We start from the raw sequence: 6,129 nt of genomic DNA, 5'->3' as shown, positions 1-6,129 counted from the left end.
AAATCCTGTTTTATAGCCACTCACTGTTTTGTTGAAAATGAAATTGGTTATGCTGTTTTGAGTCAGTATTAGCTACAAAGCTGTAGAAATTTAAAAAAAAAAATCCTCCTGACATAGAAACTGATTAAATGTAATAATGTCTTTCTACAAGTGATTTTGAAGTATTGGTAGCACAGCAGGGTCTTGTTCATTCATTGCATCTGGGAGCTGAATCTCAGGAATGGTGATCTCATTTGATGGGCAGCGATTATGTTGTCCTGTCCAGTCCACACCATAATCCTCATCAACCTGAAAGAGCATGCACATGTTTTAAATCTAAACTGAAGAGGTGTTTCCTGCAGCTGTTCCTAGATGGACTTATTGAGTCTGCCAGGGCCTATGTGAGTTGCTTAGGCATTGGCTACCAACTAATTATTCATTCACCCATTCTAGGTCAGGATTGGTTCTCTTCAGGTATAACAAATTTAACTTTGTTTAAAGTATTGCCATCTATACCTGACAGGTGGGATAAAAGAGAATGGCTTGGGAGGCGCACAGCAAATCTCAAAGTTTTCCAATTAATGCTGAAAGAACCAAGGATGTAAATGTATTCTTGTTTTAGCTTTACCGAAGACACCAGAGAAAGTATATCTATAATGCTGCTGAAATAGACAAAACCATTTCAATAAACTCGCTATTTAACATCAACCTTGTTATGCGTTATCAGAGAACAATCAACTGCAAACAGCAATGAAACATTCAACTATGTACTATTTAAAGCACTAATGACCCTGCTGTCTAACAAGATGTGATAAGTAAGTAGACTGTGGAAAGCTGGTGGGTCTACTCTCTGTGTAAAAGGTTCCTACAGGCTCCACTGACCCCAGTCTCCGAGTTAACACACTAACAGCTAACACTGCTAAACGTGTCTCAACGCCGAGATGGCGCCGACAGCTTTAGCCGTAGCTGCCCCACTTAGTTTAGACAGTAACAAAACAAAAAAAAGTAAGCGATAATAATTCATTGTCAAACGTCATAATTAAGGTCAACACCTAAACAATGCTGTGTACAGAATCACACAGGTGCTCAATTACAGCATAAACTTACCTTAGACCATCCTCCGTCATTTTCCTCCTAATTGTGCTCGGAGACACAGAAAATGTATCGACAATTACCCCGACGGTTATCCCGGACAGCACTAAAGTCCTGAGTGCTGCACCGGGATTTCTAGACGTGGACGGCCAACATTTGAAGACTGTTCTTCCTCGGCGTATTCCAAACGAACACGGTGCTGAATTGATCTTAAACCTTTGACAATGCTGTCATCGATGCGAACATCTTGAAGAGCAATTATCATCCCAAGCATTTCAGAAACATCTAAACGACTCAAAACAGTATCTACAGGTAAATGATCCCTCTCTATCTGATTTGCTTAAATGAGCAGAACTGGCTGAAGTTCACACCAGTCCGCCATCCTCCGTGACTTTTGACCTAGCACGCTGTTGCTAGCTGCAGTAGCCGTCCGCGGAGCCGGTATCCAGGAAAACTAGTCGATGGTAAACGATAAGCCAATAGGTGCAAAGGTCCAGCCCACTTACATTGATTGACAGACAAAGTCATTCTGCTGAAAAGTCGCATTATGAAATAAATAGACCATCGGGAAAAACGGGATTTTGAAATAAAAACTGACTTTGAAAAAAGGTCATTTTGGACTAAAAACGGCTGGAAATAAATAAAATGCCTCAGGAATAATCTCTGTTATTGTGAAAAATAATGACCATGAAATAATATTTCACAATAATAAGAAAATTTATATAGCAGAATGCAATATATTTCACAATAATGAGCATTTTTTTCAAAATGTGTTCCATTATTTCACAATATCATTCTCACATTACATATCTGTGTCTTATTTATTCACATAGTTATTTATTTCATCTTGACCTATTTATTTATTTAATTTTGAACACTTTGGAGTTCCATAACTTTGCCTCTCCACAGCGTGAAATGGACACGCATGCAGAAGTTGCAGTAAGCTGCAGTACCAGCAGAGGGAGCTATTTTAATTTAAGCTAACAAATAAAATAATCACGGGAAAACATTTAAAAAGACATTATTAACACATTTACACGTAAATACAGATTAGCAAGATAGCTTAATCATTTCTGGCACAGAAGGACCCTGGAACGTACTTCATACCTTCCTTGGTCAGTAGTGACTTCATGGCTTTAAATATGTTATCTCCCCTCAGCTGGTTCTGCAACATCTGCATGCGTGTCCTTTATATGTTTTGGAGAGGCAAAGCGTGTAATGGACACAGTGGACATACATGTCTATTCAACCCACTCCCAAATGTCTTTTTTCCTTTTTCAATATAATAATGTCGGTTTGCCGCCATAAAGTGCATTTTGTGACAAATTAAAAGGTACAGGCTAGCCAGAGATCGACTATACATTTGTAATCTAATCAACATACTCTAAGTGGGCGGGGCTTAATCAGCAGACAACGGAAACTATCAACGACAATATAGTTTAAATTGTATACTGCCTTTGACCACAGTACACGAACAAAACAGACTGCATCTTCTCCAGCAGCTCTCTAGAGCTTAGCGCAAGTGTCTCATCCAACAACATTGTTGGCCACTGATGATAGAAACGTCAGCGTGTGATAAATAGGACCATTTTTGGTTGGATGAGGAGAGGTGTAAGCTCCTTCAAACAGGGATCAGGTGGTAAAGAGGATAAGAAGTGGCTTGGTTCAAGAAAAGTGCCACAACCCATGGATCCTCCAGACGCTCACATTTACGACAAGGGTGGTTTTCCCTCGTCTTTCGCCGCAGATTCCCCGGCTCTTCCTCATGGGGCATCAATCACCAAGCCCCTCATCGCCACAAACCATTCATGTAGCCTGCACCATGCCCCAAAAAAGAATGGCCTGTCATTTCTATGGTTAAATTCAATCCCATCCACTTGAACATGCATCGACAGGGATCCGTCGGGACGAGAGCGTCATTCATCACGCCTCAGCTGCTGTTGTTGCTGTGCATAGTAGTTTACGTGTGTGTATGGCAGTAGCCCAGATTTGTCTTGGAGACGCCAGGGAAAGATGATAGGAGCGCAACGTGATCGGCAAAGCAATAGAGCATTTAAGCTTGCATCAGACAGCGTGAGATTATGATTTTTTCCCCTCTTCTTCTGTCTCTGTGAGGCAAGAACAGAGCACAGCTGTAGCTGTCTCGTCTTTTAGCCCCCCGCCCTTGATTCTTACTCACCCCACTGAGCTTCAATATTGGCAATTTTAGGGTCACAATAGGCCCCAGTGGTAGGTAAAATGGATGAGAGGTCAGACCGTATGCCTGTAAATCCCCACGTGTGTTTTCATTTTGATGTAATTGACAAAGACAGAAAACAATGGCTTAGATTTAAAGATGAGGTGACCAATGGGTTCATTTTTCTACAATTCTGTGCTTTTTCATCTCCAACCCATTTGATGGAAAGTAGATAATAGATATTGTAGATCACAATAGCATTCACATCACTGTGCAGCATGCGTAGACACGTGGTGGGATGAGTAGTACACTTCTGATTTTTCACTACAAATCCTGTCCAAAGTCCAGATTTAACACCTTTGTGGGCAATTTTTAAAATAAGTTTATAAGTTTATGGAAATTTCTGAAACTCTCAAAATGACAGAACTAATTATAAAAACAAAATGCATCATGAGCACAAATTTAGCTTCCTGTCACTTTTTTTTTACCCTTGCATTCAAGTGCGGTTTAATGTATGCCTAACATTTCTCAGAACAGTTCAGAAAATTCATATTTCATTCTCCTTGTCATATTTTCAAAGCAAAACAAAGTGAATGACACTGGTAATGATGCTAATCTTCTTCTTCTATTCAAGCCCATTGTTTTGTCTGTGTTCCCACCACAAGTCCATCTGAATACCCCTCAATCCCGCCCCCCATCATCATCTTCCTAATGAGTGATTTGTCTGCTGCTGGTATTTATAGTAATTCCAAGAGATGTCATCCACTCTGACTGCCACATTTTGTTTTTTGATGTCCTTGGCAATTGCATTGCAGTAAGCAACAATATACTCCTCTGTTCTGTGCCTTATTGGTTATGAGCTGGAGTGAGCGCCACAAAGCATGAGTTGAACAAACTCATTTCCTTTTCTCTTTGTTTACAAGCATGAGCTTGCATGCATACCAGCTGTACCTACGTGACAGCTGACCAAGAAGCAAAAAGGATTTTAGTTCACACGTCTTCTCTATTCTAATCCAAAGAAGATCTTTAACATATAGTATAAGCAGCACCTTATTAAGTTGCTCATAAAAAGATCCAAACACAGTCATATATTCATGTGTCAGTTGTTCTTTTATTAAAGGCTATGAGCTTCTGCTATATGCTTTAAGCTACTTATCAAAAAGACGGCCATGGAACTGCAGCAGGTGTGTACCATTCATCAGGGAAGTCTCAGTGTCCCCACTGTCAGCTGAGTGGGGAATATCCCCTCCTGCTAAAGTGTCTGGACCCTCCGGGGAAGTCAGGCGCAAACAGTTATGCAGCTTTATTGGACTTATATATCTGTTTTATGTATTAGCAGGCATATAGCTGTGAAATATTTACATTATTCTAGACACAGGCGAGCAGAGTTCGCAAAGTGCCCGCAATCTAAAAACAATAAAGAGCAGTCTATCTCTTTATCGCTGCCATTTTATGAAATGACTTGAGGCAGGAGATGGTTTTGATGCTGGAATGTTGGGGGTCCGGAGCGTTCTTCTTCTGTCTCTGAGTATTTTAGAGTGGTTGCTTTTATGAAGTGCATCTTAATACTGCACCACAATAGGGGCTCCGACTTTTTAGGTGAGCAAGGCTGTCACATATTTTTCTAGTAATAAATCATTCCTACTATAGGTATTCTGCCCTCCCTGTACGTTGATGCCCAGTTTGGCAGATAGATAAACAGTTCTTCAAAAGGAGAGGCAAAGGCTTCCAGTTCTCATTGCAGGGTTTATTTGTCTCCCTAATGAAGGCACTGTAAAACTACAAACATAAGAAAAGCATATTAAAACATACATCTGGAACATAATATATTTCTCACATTACAAAGTACAGACTGAAGACTTAGCAACTTGAACTATAGCTGGTATAACCAAGAAAAATAAATGAAAACATGTTAACTCCAAATCCCGCTAGCTTGATGCTAACACACAATGGAATTTCCTATTGACATGCTAACACAATTAGCATCGGCAATGCAGCTAACATGCCGGCTTCAAATATGAGAGTCAACAACCCATTTTACATCACATGCTTAACATGAACACAGAATATAATCGTACTTACAAGCATATATTTCTCATGCTCCAGTACAGCCAACTTCAGAGCTAATATTTTGTGTGCTGGTATCAACTTGGCCAGACTCCATGAACTTTTCCTATATTTACTAGAGAAACTTGAGTACACAAACCCGCTTCCTCCCCCTAGTGGGGTGGTGGAGCTACTGCACCCAGCAGTGGCAGCACACTCCCCGCCTGGTATAATGAATTATACCACTACCCATTCCCTGGATGTAGTAGTAAAACAACCTCCGACACTGGCCGCAAATACACTTTAGGAGTGCCACTCTTGACTACCTTCACTTCCACCTTACGTACTCTATGATCTTGGCTAGGAAAGGCTTTAATCACAAGTCCAACAGGCCACTCAGTCCTTTTTACTTGCGAATCCTTCATCAGTACAACATCTCCCACTTGAAGGTTTGGCTTCTCTGTTGTCCACTTTCTCTGTGTTTGAAGCGTGGTCAGATACTCCGTTTTCCACCTCTTCCAAAATGCATCAGCAAGTGCTTGGACCCTTTTCCAGTGTTTGTTGGACAGATCATTAACATCAAAATCCCCAGAGGGAGCAGTCAACGTATCTTGTTTCTGTGTCAACAACATTGATGGGGTGAGAACTGCCGGTGCTTCTGGGTCAGAAGACACTGAGACCAATGGTCTTGAATTTATAATGGCGGTAACCTCTGCCATCAGGGTGACAAGTGTCTCATGTGTGAGGTACGATGGATTCAGCCTCAGAAGAAGAGCATCTAAGATTCGCCGAGCGATACCAATCATCCTCTCCCACACCCCACCCATGTGGGAAGA

The 6,129-nt window shown here is 41.0% G+C and overlaps 1 long non-coding RNA gene across 1 annotated transcript; it reads right to left on the bottom strand.

Annotated features, from left to right (window-relative positions):
• Positions 1 to 4,975: 4,975 nt before the first annotated feature.
• On the bottom strand, positions 4,976 to 5,847 carry LOC146573957 (uncharacterized). The gene is made up of 2 exons (XR_014892451.1): positions 5,330 to 5,847; positions 4,976 to 5,026 (listed from the first exon to the last, which is right to left on the bottom strand). It is a non-coding gene; the product is annotated as an uncharacterized LOC146573957 (long non-coding RNA).
• Positions 5,848 to 6,129: the final 282 nt, after the last annotated feature.

Source organism: Mchenga conophoros, linkage group LG5, assembly GCF_057382185.1.
Source record: "Mchenga conophoros isolate Kocher_MC1m ecotype Shallow Benthic linkage group LG5, M_conophoros_male_GT1.1, whole genome shotgun sequence".
NCBI lineage: Eukaryota > Metazoa > Chordata > Actinopteri > Cichliformes > Cichlidae > Mchenga > Mchenga conophoros.
This window is presented reverse-complemented; position numbering and strand designations above follow the sequence as displayed.